The sequence below is a fragment of the Carassius carassius genome, chromosome 36 (genome assembly GCF_963082965.1).
Source record: "Carassius carassius chromosome 36, fCarCar2.1, whole genome shotgun sequence".
Taxonomy (NCBI): domain Eukaryota; kingdom Metazoa; phylum Chordata; class Actinopteri; order Cypriniformes; family Cyprinidae; genus Carassius; species Carassius carassius.
In genome coordinates, this window is record NC_081790.1 from 3,257,288 (window position 1) to 3,270,507 (window position 13,220).

A 13,220-nucleotide genomic window follows, 5' to 3' on the forward strand; every position below is an offset into this window, starting at 1 on the left:
AATATACAAATAAATGTAAATAAGAATAAATAAATACATAAATATATAAATAAATATACATAGAAAAGCAAAAAAACGAAAATAAATAATTATTCATACATTTATTTCCATATTTATGTGTATATTTATTTTTTCCATATTTATTTATTTATTCTTTTATTTATTTATACATTTATTCATTTCTACATGTATTTATTTATACATTTATTTATTTTTACATGTATTTATTTATACATTTATTTATTTCTTCAATTATTTCTTCCTACATTTCTTCCTGCGTAGGGTAATGAGGAGGGCGTGGTTTACCTCAGACATAGCAATCGAGCTCAGAGTAAGCGAAGGCGAAGGGTTGAGGCCACAATGACGCCTATTGTGTGGCGAAATACAATTAGTATAGCTCACTGACGTTGATACGGTCTGTGACTGCGAGGTATATGGTCTCTGCAGCTCTCAGCACCTTATAATAAGAATACAAATAATACATATTTATATAGCGCTTTACACAGTACTCAAATACACTTTACAGAACAGAGAAAATATAAACAAAGCAACCTTAATATACATTACTTTCTGATATCACGTGCGCAAACACAAATAACAGTTATTATGTTCTGTCGAACAATGTATTACAACCCGAATTCCGGAAAAGTTGGGGCGTTTTTTAAATTTTAATAAAATGAAAACTAAAAGACTTTCAAATCACATGAGCCAATATTTTATTCACAATAGAACATAGATAACATAGCAAATGTTTAAACTGAGAAAGTTTACAATTTTACACACAAAATGAGCTCATTTCAATTTTGATTTCTGCTACAGGTCTTAAAATAGTTGGGACGGGGCATGTTTACCATGGTGTAGCATCTCCTTTTCTTTTCAAAACAGTTTGAAGACGTCTGGGCATTGAGGCTATGAGTTGCTGGAGTTTTGCTGTTGGAATTTGGTCCCATTCTTGCCTTATATAGGTTTCCAGCTGCTGAAGAGTTCGTGGTACGTTTTTTGACGTATTTTTCGTTTAATGATGCGCCAAATGTTCTCTATAGGTGAAAGATCTGGACTGCAGGCAGGCCAGGTTAGCACCCGGACTCTTCTACGACGAAGCCATGCTGTTGTTATAGCTGCAGTATGTGGTTTTGCATTGTCCTGCTGAAATAAACAAGGCCTTCCCTGAAATAGACGTTGTTTGGAGGGAAGCATATGTTGCTCTAAAACCTTTATATACCTTTCAGCATTCACAGAGCCTTCCAAAACATGCAAGCTGCCCATACCGTATGCACTTATGCACCCCCATACCATCAGAGATGCTGGCTTTTGAACTGAACGCTGATAACAAGCTGGAAGGTCTCCCTCCTCTTTAGCCCGGAGGACACGGCGTCCGTGATTTCCAACAAGAATGTCAAATTTGGACTCGTCTGACCATAAAACACTATTCCACTTTGAAATAGTCCATTTTAAATGAGCCTTGGCCCACAGGACACGACGGCGCTTCTGGACCATGTTCACATATGGCTTCCTTTTTGCATGATAGAGCTTTAGTTGGCATCTGCTGATGGCACGGCGGATTGTGTTTACCGACAGTGGTTTCTGAAAGTATTCCTGGGCCCATTTAGTAATGTCATTGACACAATCATGCCGATGAGTGATGCAGTGTCGTCTGAGAGCCCGAAGACCACGGGCATCCAATAAAGGTCTCCGGCCTTGTCCCTTACGCACAGAGATTTCTCCAGTTTCTCTGAATCTTTTGATGATGTTATGCACTGTAGATGATGAGATTTGCAAAGCCTTTGCAATTTGACGTTGAGGAACATTGTTTTTAAAGTTTTCCACAATTTTTTTACGCAGTCTTTCACAGATTGGAGAGCCTCTGCCCATCTTTACTTCTGAGAGACTCTGCTTCTCTAAGACAAAGCTTTTATCATGTTACAGACCTGATATCAATTAACTTAATCACTAGATGTTCTCCCAGCTGAATCTTTTCAAAACTGCTTGCTTTTTTAGCCATTTGTTGCCCCCGTGCCAACTTTTTTGAGACCTGTAGCAGGCATTAAATTTTAAATGAGCTAATTAAGTGGATAAAAGTGTCAAATTTCTCAGTTTAAACATTTGCTACGTTATCTATGTTCTATTGTGAATAAAATATTGGCTCATGTGATTTGAAATTCCTTTAGTTTTCATTTTATTAAAATTTAAAAAACGTCCCAACTTTTCCGGAATTCGGGTTGTAACTTCAGATTGGATTGTGTTGGTAATAGGCACTTAACGTTACCTAGGGGAAGTCGTGGCCTAATGGTTAGAGAGTCGGACTCCCAATCGAAAGGTTGTGGGTTCGAGTCCCGGGCCGGCAGGAATTGTGGGTGGGGGGAGTGCATGTACAGTTCTCTCTCCACCTTCAATACCACGACTTAGGTGCCCTTGAGCAAGGCATCGAACCCCCAACTGCTCCCCGGGCGCTGCACCATGTATGGGTCACCATACTTGGCTGAATGTCACTTCACTAACGCTACAAGTAAGTTTCGTGCATCTAACAAGTGCTTTTTCGAACTTCTTTCTGATCTGAATAGTAAGTTATGTGGGAAACACTTGAGTTGAGGGAAGGAGATACATAGTCTAACTAACGTTAACTAGCTACGATTTCCAGTAGCCCCTCACTGCAGAACACAAGATCCAGGGGGCGGAGCCGGATCCAGGTCCAGGGGGCGAAGTTGGATCTAGTCCCACTGCATTTAGATTGGACATATAGCAGATTAACGTCATACACATTCACGTCCTACTTACTATTGTTTCCGCATTGAGTCGTAAGTAAAGTTATTCTTTTGACGGAAAAATAAACTTGCTAAGAATTTTTTTTTTAAATAACACTTTAAATGCTTAGTTACAAACACTGTAGTCGGGCGCACATAATTATGAGCAAGTACCAAATATTTTAATGTTTTCATGTGGATGAACATTTGTATTAATTTAAAAAACATAACTACCTAAATAAAAAATAGAATCATACCTTTCACAATGCCTGAAATGCCCGTAGTTTCTTGTTACAAGTAAGAATAAACAAGTGTGTTTTTTGATTGGCTAAATCTTACCCTCTCAGTAGTCCACTTTGACTTCAAATGAATAAGGCACATCTGCTTTTATTGGAATGGTAATAAATCATGTGTCTACTACATATTTTCTAATCAAGTAGAAAATAGGTGTGCTTTCATCTACTGATCATGAACATTAATAGACAACTGCATGTGACTAAAATATAGTCAAAATCCTATGTTGTAAAGTATGACGTGCTATGCCGGCTATTTTCAGTAAGAAAATATTTGCCCAACCTCTCTCTCTTCACTGTTCCCACATCTCAGACCTCAAATAAATAAAGTATTACATTTTTAGACAGTTTTAAAGTAAAGTAGTAAAGAGTAAAGAAAATAACAACCAGTTCTTTATTTACCCACGTTAGATCACAAGTATTCTTGTAAGATCCACTCTCATTGGATCCATGCAAATCTCATAGGTGACCCATTTCATACCTGGAATAAAATTTTTGAATATGTCTCAACACTGCATATAAGTTTCCAGTCTGTACATTTTGTAGAACTCTGCCTTGTAGTATGAAAAGAAAGCACTCCAATTTGTGACACCTGTAGACATGTAAAAGTACACACATTCAAAAATCCACAAGGCTGGAATTCATTAACCAGCTGTTCAAGCAAATAACATAAGAATTTTTTAAAAATACGTAAAAAGTTATGCAAAAACTACTAGGGAACACTCACTGTCAAGCCAAAGAAAATGGGTTCGTCTTCTTAAGGCTTCCCCCGTCACAAGGTCTCTTAAGCGAGTGCTCACAAGGGCCAGTGTCAGAATAGCCTCGTCACCCTCCTGGAGGACAACATTGATAAAAATGTTTTTACAGATGCTGGCAACTGTAAGCAAACAAAAAGGAGAAATATGAAGATTTTGTCTTTGTTCTGGGCATTCATGTTTGTAGTGGGATATAAAAAAAATATATATATATATATATACATATATAATAAAAAAAGGATAATGGGCCGTAACTATTTACTTTAATAAGTAAATAGTTACTGTAATTTAATAATAGTTCCTTCATATGTAATTGAACTAACACTGTGTTTAGACTGCAGAACATTTATACACAATTAAATAGTGGATTTAACATCAGCATTTAAAGTCTAACATTAAAATGCATGCTTTTTATGTAGCCTTCTCACTTTAAATACTTTGTCCAATTCTTACAATAAACAAGTTGTGTATTAGCATGAATAATGCTGGGATATTGCCTGTTTATTATTACTTAAAAAGCACATATTAATGTCTTATTCTTCAAAACCTTATTCTAAATACTTAATCCTAACCGATTCTTAAACTAAGCAACTACTTTGCTACGTATTACGAAGCAATAATTAGGAGTACATTGTGGAAAAATAGTCAATAGTTAGAATTTGACCCTAATCTAAAGTGTGAACAGAATAATTTATATAGTTACTTGAAAGAATTAAAAGAAACATTTCATGTCTATCTTTGTATCATTAACTTGTCAAGGTTGATATAGGATTTAGAAAGTAATTAGTAATAAGAAATTGAGTACTTTTTGGAGAGAGTCATTTGTACAGTAACCTACACTAATGTAATTAGTAACTGATAATTAATTACTTTTTTTTTTTTTTTTTTTTTTTTTTTAAATAACTTACCCAACACTGGATAAGAGTTAAAATTTCTAAAATGTAAAATTGCTAGTGACTCAGACATTATACCACAAGAATCCCATGCTCCTTGAGACAACCGTTCATGTAGTTCACTTGGTCCTTCTTGAGGCTTGAGGCTTCCCTATAACACAGTAAATGGTGTCAGAAATAAAACGAAGAAAGTTAAAACTTTGGAAAGACAGCATGGTTTTGCAAATCTGGTTCTCACCTTTTATGGCTAATGCACTTTAAAATTAAGTTCAGCCAGCACTCACGAATGGACTTTTACTTATACAGTAACTGTGTTTGGCAATAACAGTGAAAATGTGTCTGTTCTCTACACTGCAAGTTGCACTTGACAATTAAGAATTCTGAAAATGAAAATAAATAAATAAATAAATAAATATATATATACACGAGATATTAATTCTTGGGAACTTGATAATATCTCGGCCACGAGTTTAATGAATAAATAAACCAGGGTGACAAGAGCAATCTGAGATTATCAGAGATCGATAAAATATTTTTTATCCATCCCACAGTCCGTTGATCGTGTCTTTTTATGTAATATATGTTCATATAAGGCTATTATTATTTTTATCATTACCGTATTTTTCGAACTAAAAGTCACACCTAAGTATAAGTCGCATCAGTCAAAAAATGTCATGACAGGGGAAAAAAATCATAAGTCGCACTGGACTATAAGTCACATTTATTTAGAACCAAGAACCAAGAGAAAACATTACCGTCTACAGCCTCGAGAGGGCGCTCTGTTTTCAGTGTAGGCTACAGGAGCACAGAGCAGTATAGACACATAGAACAATTGTAGTCTCTTTTAACTTTAATATTCATATACACAAGTCCATATCTATATTTGATTCATTTTACAGCACTAATATAGATGTATTCATTCAAAAATAGCCAAATTCCGTGACGTTCTGCTTTATACAGCAAGTTCTATTTTTGACTGGATTCCGTGATTCAATCGTTTAGCAAACACAGACGGGGTAAATTTATAAATGAAAGTGTAAAAGTTCTGACACAAAAATAAGTTGTCTTTTTTAAGTGGGTATATACGGAAATCCTTGGCCTTTTCTAGTGGTATCACGTAGACTACACCTCTTAGCAGACGCGTTGTAATGCGAGTTTAGGTTCGACACTAGGCCAACATTACATAGTTTGATAAGGCTAATTATATATGCATGCCACTTTCTGAAACAACCTTAGACAGTTTTGATAGCGTTAATAATGAACATAATGTTAACGTAGCCTGCCCGTGGAAATGCCGACTAACACACATAACGTTACACATGCTTAGTCTTGGGATTTCCACAACTTCCCTTGATCATCCTCACAATTTATTGCTTGTAGCCATTTTGTCATCCTTTCCGGTTCTGTATGTTTATTAGGAAGGATGTAGAACTTCAATTCATAATTTGTTAGTTTATTGGAGGTCCAGAAAACGACACAACAACTCTTCGGCATGATTGCCCCGTGTATTTCAATTGGCGCCAACGCAATGTTTTCCCCCACGGGCTAAATTCACATCACGTGACGGGGCGTTCCCAGACCAACCGTCTGTATCTCCCACAAAGAGAGACTTGCAGAAAAATGGTATCGCAAGCTCAAACTAGATTGACACATAAAATAAAAGCAGTGTTGCAAATAAATTAATAGATATGACCATGGAAAATATGTATTGCAAAATCATTGCTTTCGCAATGTTTCATTTATGTTTTGCGATTCTTTATTTTTGTTTGCAAAAAGCGCATTTATTTTCCTCAATACTTTAATTTTCGTAATTTTTTTGCGTTTATATAAGCCGTTTAATTGACTCCATAGAAATCTGAATCACCCAACGGCGAGCGTAAACAGGAGCAGATTTTGGTAAGTATTTTGATAAATTATTTCCCTTGACTTTATGCCTCCACCACCGATAGCCTCACAGACAGTAAAAAATCTTTTGTTCATTATCTGGCTCGGCTCGGTGTTCATCTTCAGTTCTCTCTTCACAGCAGTTCAGTCAGTGTACTGTTTGAGTAAATGAATTACTCCGGGATATTGGTTTGTTTGAACTCAGAGGGAGGATCAGCCACATTAAAAAAGTTAACAGCTTAAGTAATTTGTGGATTAATGCGTATTGGAGACGTGAACCATTTAAAACGATTCAGTTCGATTTGGTGAACTGGTTCAAAAAGATCCGGTTACATCGAATGATTCGTTCGCGAACCAGATATCACAAACTGCTTTGTTTTAAACTCTCTCTCACAACAGACACAGAAGAGAAGACAATGCTGAATAAAGTCGTAGTTTTTGTTATTTTTGGACCAAAATGTATTTTTTGATGTTTTTCTTACCTTTCTGGACATGGACAGTAGACCGTACACACTAGTGATAGCAAAACCAGGCCTCGTGAACCAATGAAACAGTTGAACCAAATGTGCCATATTGTTTCGAGGCTTCGAATCAATCCGACACCCGTCTCAACGGTGACACCTAGTGGTCACTTGAAGGTGTTGATCTGAAACAACCTTGACGAGCCATTAAAAAAATGTGTTGTTTTTTTATTATTATAATGTTCTAATATGTGAAGCTTGTAACCTATAGGCTCCTCACTGTGCATAATGTTATTTTGGTCATGAAAAATGAATATTAATAAAAGAAATCAAGCCACAATGTCTCACTTTTTTAGAGATTTTTATTCAAAAATATTAATTTATCTGCTGTGGAAGGACTTAGCCTACTTCTTTTTTTACAGATAATTTCTCCAGCCTTTGAAAAAATCCTCTCACAGTGGACACTTGTTGCTGGCATACAAAGATATTTTTTTGCAAGGACATACAAATGAGGAAAGATTACTGCTCTCTCTTTCCAGTAAGTTAGTGGATCATGAGTTCTGGGCAAATACGCATCGTTGATGTATTTTTTCACTTCCACTGTGGCATCAGCTGTAGCATTGTGTATCATCTTGGTTTGATGGATGCGAGTATCAAAAAGTTCCCATAAACTGTCCTGTGTTTCTACTGGTGTTGATGTTGATGGTGATGGTGATGATGATGATGATGGGTGTGATGTTGACATTTCTGGGTCTGAATAAAAATTAAAACAGCAATTAGTAACAAATCCTAAACTGACGGCATATATGAAGGATATATTATATTACATGATTCAGATTACATAACATAACACAGACTGAAACTGCTCACCAGGATTTGTGTTTGAACGCATCAGTGAAGCACACTCCAGTGTGATATGCTTTTCAGCTTCCTGGGCTTTGGCAGGATTTCCAAATGCCACATTTTTGAACCTTGGGTCCAGCAGTGTAGCCAATGCCAAGGCTCTAAAACTCTCATAACCTCCACATCTGGAGTGCAGACCTTCTTGCAGATGTGAGCCTATGAGCCAAAACAGGAGAAACACATATTTATAATAATGACAATAATATGACAGTTATGGCCAATCACATGGGTAGTATGGTCATTGTGGCCTACCTAATTGAACAGTTGATTCCTGCGTTGCATTTCCTTTTTTCTGTGCAAGCTTGTGCTGCAACATCCTGTACAGTGGTATAAGCTTTGAAGCAGACACTCTCTTTTCCTCTGACATCTCTGTTGTTGCGAGTTTGAATGGTTGCAGTATTGACAATGATTGTTCAATAATGTCATAATCAATACTTGTCAGGGGAGCAGTATCATTGTTTAAGTAGGAAAGTGCAGCAGCCACTGGTTCACGTTGGTCATACAAGCGCTGTAGCATGTCAAATGTGCTGTTCCATCTCGTGTCAACCTCCTGTATCAGTTTCAGAGTTGGTCTTCCCATCAAGCTCTGCATCTCCACAAGCTTGTCCTTTGCTTTGCAGCTGGATCTGAACAACCCCACTTTCTTTCTGGCCTTCTGGCGTATTTCATTGATGACTGGGGTTTGATCTAGTGCCTTTTTCACAATCAAATTTAAAGTATGAGCAAAACATGGGACATGGCGAAGGTGGAGTAGCTGGGCACTTAGGATCATGTTAGATGCATTGTCAGTCACCATGCACTGAACTTTGGAGGTTATTCCCCACACAGCCATTAGCAAGGCTTTAGCCTCCATGAGATGCTGGGCTGTGTGGGTTTGGTAAAACCTCCTTACACCCAGTACAACAGTTGCCATTTTTGCCTCTGGTGTTATGTAATGGCAAGTCACACCAAGATATCCATCCATATTAATGGAGGACCACATGTCAGCTGTAAGGCTAACAAATTCGGCCTTTTGTAGGTCCTACATTGTCTTCTCTTTGGCTTTGTTGTACTTTTCGCTGACCATTATTTTAAGCACCTTCCGGGATGGGAGGACATAGCTTGGATCAAGCTTGTTCACAAATGCCCTGAATCCCTCATCGTCCACGATGGTGAAGGGCTGCAGATCCTTCACCACCATGTTTATAAGAGCCTCATCCAATTCCCTCTGTCTGACTTTTAAAAGAGAAGACAAAACATACTTTCAGACAAATACATTGGAAAAATACAGCTTCAATTAGTGCACATCTATTAAAAGTATAGCCTACTGGTTCATTATTTGGAAACCTTCCAGTGTTTATAATCAGTGCTTTATATAACTTATAAACTTTATAAACAGTGTCCCAAAAGGTTGTAATTATATTTCAATTATAATTATATCCCAAACAATGCATACCTTGCTTAGATGGCCCAGCAGTGTCAGTAGCAGGCCTAGGTACAGGGGGAATGCCATCCTCTGCACCCTGCAAAATGGCAGGATGAGTGCTCCTCAAATGGCGCATCATGGATGATGTATTGTTGCAGTAGGCTAGCTGCCGATCACAATACACACATCTCACTTTATTTGGGGTTTCTAAATGGAAATGCTCCCACACCACAGATGTACGGCATCTCTTCTGGGGAGCTTCCATTTTATCTATCTATCCAAATCTATCTATCTATATATGAATCGATCTATGTATCTAGATATGTACACTGTAAAATAAAACTGTTATTTTACGGAATTTTACTGTTTTATTTTACAGTTTTTTTCACGTAATTTTGAAATAGTTTAAAATTACAGAAATAGACTGTATATTTACATATCCTATGTAAAATCACATGAAAAACATGTCAATGTGCATAACGCCACAAAAATATTTTTGAAGATTTATTTCACATAACACACCAAAAACAGTGCGCTATATGTATGTTTATGTGCAGTCTGTATGTGTGTGTGTGTGTGTGGCATTAATAATATAATGCCATATTTTTTAACAGATTAAAAATATAAATAACAACTGTACAAAAGTTCACGTTCATTATTATTTTTATTATTATTATTATTATTATTATTGATATAATATGTATATGTTGCCTACATTGCGTGTTTGCATAAAAGAGCAGGTGAATCAGTTTTTGAACCGGTTTGTTGAAACATCCTTCCCGAAAGAATCAATTCGAGCAAAAGAATCGTATTTCCATAGTACTGTCAACTAATATCTTCATCTTCTTCCGCTTGTCAAAATAGTTCTGCTCAGTTTGGTGTTTTATTACGCATTTATTCTCATAGTACCGTTTCATAATGTGATATAATACTATAATAATATGCTGATATTTAAATTACAAAAAAAAACATTTTAAATATTCGAACTGAAGGAATTCCCGCCCTAGCGCAATGATACATTCTCCTCCAAGCACGCAGTGGGGCTGCAGCGCGCGCAGAAGGAATCACTCGACCTTCAGTTTCACTGTCAATCTTCGATTTGAGGCGAAAAAAGCAGGTAAAGTTCATGTTTTCTAATTCTGGTCATTACTTTATGTTATTTCTACTATATTTGAGTTCCAGCATTTAGAATGTTTACCTTTTTGAATCGTTAAACCAGTGTTTCAAACTTCGGCGCTGACCAGTGCCGTTGGTCGTTAAGTGTGGCTGAACTTCTAACGTTATTTTGTCCCTGAGGGAAAAACAGGCTGACTTTAAGGAAAGTCGTTGGCTGGTTGTCTACGATGCTGTTATTGAATATTATTATCATTTGTGGTTTAAGAACTCATGAATTTAACAGTTAGCGAAGGTAAGTTAACGTTAAGTTCGAATATGTAGATATGTTGCCAACTTTACCGAACTTCGACGCATAATGCAGTGTTTTTAATCGGTTTTGATATACATAATCGTAGGCGTCGTCTAAAAGCTAAAAAAAATCATAATTTTCGAGGCGAGATTGGATGAAAATTCTGAATTTAGAAAAAGAATGAATTTTGAAGAGGGATAACGGTTAAGTGCCCGGCGAACATAACGTTTCAAATCGCGCGTCACTTTAAGCGCTGGTCCCTTTGACTGCAGAGAAGTTCCCCCTTTGACTGCAGAGAACTTTGTTTTCTGTTGACCAAATCATAGTTAACGGCCACATCACCATCTTCTACGACGCTCTGAAGCTGATGTTTGCTTCATACTACTGCTTGAACATTTCATACCCAGGAAACCAAGGAGAAACGCAAGAGATTGTGCAAAGGTAAAAACACACACTCATAAACTCACTCTCACACGTATCACACTCACACGCGTGTCCTCACACACAGTCACTCACTTTTTCAACACACACTGATTTACGCATCCTTACATACACTCACTCTAACACACACTCTCACACACAGTCACACACGCACTCACACACAGTCACACATGCATACTCACACACTCTCACACACACAGACACTCACATACATGCAGTCACACACACATCCTCACACTCACATAGACAGACTCACAAAAGCATCCTCAAACTCACACACTATCACATACACATTCTCTCACATGCATTCTCACACACACACTCACAGTCACACATGCATCCTCACACTCTCTCATATACACACTGTCACACACACATCCTCAAACTCAAACTCACACACTCACATACTCAGAAATGCATCCTCACACACACACACACACACACACACACACACACACCTTCACACACACAGTTACACACTTTCACATACTCTTACAAATGCATTCTTACACTCACACACTCTCACATACACATTCTCACACACATCCTCACACACACAGACACACACACACACACACACATACACACACACAGTTACACACTTTCACATACTCTTACAAATGCATCCTTACACTCACACAATCTCACATACACATTCTCACACACGCATTCTCTCACACACACACACACACACACACACACACACACTCTAATACAAACATCCACATACTCTAACAGACAGTTACACATGCATCCACACACACACACACACACACTCTTACACGCATCTTCACACACACAGTTACACACTTTCACATACTCTTAAAAATGCATCCTTACACTCACACACACTCACATACACATTCTCTCTCACACACACACACTCTCACATAGACAGTCACACATGCATCCTCACACACACTAACACACTCTCACGCGCAATCCTCACACACGCTTCTAAGGCTGCATGATTAATCACATGCGTTTTTCAGGCGTGTCTCGTCAGTAAAGCCGGTCCTGTGATTAGTAGTAAATATCCACCTGTTTTCAAATCGAGCAACATTTAATACACAGAGCTGTAGTTCACTGACAAGCTACACAATATCCTGTTCATAATCGAATGCGATTCATCTGCAAACGCATCTTACAACCGCATGTGATTAATCGTGCAGCCCTACATGCATCCTCACACTCTCATCCTCACACAACACACTCTCTTACATTGTCACAACCTTCTCAGTCTGCCTCACACACAACCTCTCACATACTTCTTTATAGCAAACATCCACCACAAGCATGCCCTTTACAAGTTCTTATTGTTCTGCTTTTATTTTAAATATATTCACAGCATATGTTACAGTCCATGTTTTATTACTAAGGATTTTTTTTTCATTCAACAGATGCCTTTTTAAGATGAACCCCGAGAAGGGACCGGAAGTGGATAAGACCACATCGAAATCGTCAGTCAGTCCAAAGGTTCTTTCACTGATTAACAAGATTGCGGACTATGAAAGGATGGAGTAAAACTTTGAGTGTCAGATCTTCCTACATTGCCTAGCAGAAATTCTTGACAGTGTCACAGACTTACAATACTTGCTGATTATTTGATTTCATGGTTGAATAATTTTTTTCCATGCATTATCTGTTGTCAAGATAAATTAATCTGTTCACAGGTGGTTCAGTTTTAAGGACAATTTTAATTATTAATTTTTATTTGTTTACCAAACTGCTATATTGTTGCAGTTTTTAACAATTCTTTTATTGTGTGTTGTTGCAGTTATTATATATATATATATATATATATATATATATATATATATATATATATATATATATATATATATATATATATATATATATAATTTTTTTTTTTTTTATATACTGTTGCAGTTATGAACAAACTGAATTGGTATGTTGTTGCAGTTGTGATCTACAGTAATTTAAACCTTTGGGCTTATTTTTTTTACTGGAATATTGTTGCAGTTATGATCGTTTGTAATTATATTTTCTATACTATTGCAGTTATGGACAAATTATTG